We start from the raw sequence: 1,504 nt of genomic DNA, 5'->3' as shown, positions 1-1,504 counted from the left end.
TTTATATACTGTGTAGAATTTAATTGTAATTTTAATATTGCTTTATACTATGTCACATAATACTGTGAACAGTATACAGTATTATGTAACTGATGGCATTTGCTTAATAAATTCTATTTTAGGCCCTCACAGTGGAAGAGGTTCACAAAGCCATATAAAACTTACATTTTATTATTAAAAATATGATAAATTCTGTATTTTTTTAGTAAATATGAATAAACCTTGTTGTTAATAAGGTAATAACAAGAGTAGATTACTCTTGTACTCTAAATAATACTTGTTTGTACAGCACTCAACAGCTGTAATGTAAAAATAGACAATACAGTGTAGGCTATTTGATTTAATAAGAATCTTAATTAGCTTTAATAAAATGAATTCCTTCATAAATGTTAATAAAGTAATACTATATAATAATTGATTGCTAGTGATATGATTTATTATCGATCTAAATTCTTTTACTTGGCTACAGCACATTTACTATGCTTAAAAATCCCACTTAAAACCAATATAAACATGGGATGATACAGCCTGTGTTGCGCAACGATTGACAGCAGCGCCTCTTGCGGCAACCTCCAATATAGGGGCAGAAAATAAGCTCGATTTCGACACTATATTTTCTAGCCACTGTACCCCCTGGTTCATATTAGATCACGTGTTATCAGCCATCTTTTAAATTAACAGAAGTGTATAAGTGTTGCCAACTGACGTAAATTATAATCTAGGACCTTGAATTAGAATAATCAGCAAATTTTATCAAAAATTTTGATATATATTTTCAAAAATACAAATAATACAGCGCAAAATATAATAAAAACGAAATTTCTATAATTACTTTTAAAAAAATAAAAGCGAAGCTGCGAGCATTGTTAATCGGACCCCGTCCCATACCATGCGGTCGCTTTATTTTCAAGAGGTTTCATTCTTATTCTAAAGTTTCGTGAATTTTAAATTATATATTTTTACATCACGCTTTTTCAAAAAATCTAAAAGTTTGTTACTATATCGGGGTGAGACGGAGCCGTTACTGTCGAAATTTATACTAATCCAGCGCAAAAGTTTGTCGGAAATTCAGCAATGAAGTGCTTAAAACGTTTATCTAATTAATTTAGAATATTCTTTGGAATAAATTCAAAAGTATATTGCGGTGGACCCATTTATTGCCACACTGTAGTTACGGTTTTTTCTCATAACGATATTTCTCCATAAGAGAGTATTGGCACACGTAAACCCACCCTCCCAGCGTATATGCCGGAGGATGCTATCTCCTTTCATGCAGTGTCGACAATAAATTATTTTAATTATTAGCCTATAGTTAGAAGGCATCCGAACATCTTGCACCAACCGACTAATTTGTATGTAAATTATCTGTGCTAAGGTTAATTCCGTGTAACGTTACTCGACTTTGCATCGATTAACAACGTTACGCGATGATATGGGAATTATAGAAATTGTTCGTATTCGAGACGTTAAAGACGACCACCGTGTTCTTTTAAGAGCAGAATGG

Source organism: Centruroides sculpturatus, unplaced genomic scaffold, assembly GCF_000671375.1.
Source record: "Centruroides sculpturatus isolate CEXI.00-Female unplaced genomic scaffold, Cexi_2.0 scaffold2301, whole genome shotgun sequence".
NCBI classification, from domain to species: Eukaryota; Metazoa; Arthropoda; class Arachnida; order Scorpiones; family Buthidae; genus Centruroides; species Centruroides sculpturatus.
This window is presented reverse-complemented; position numbering follows the sequence as displayed.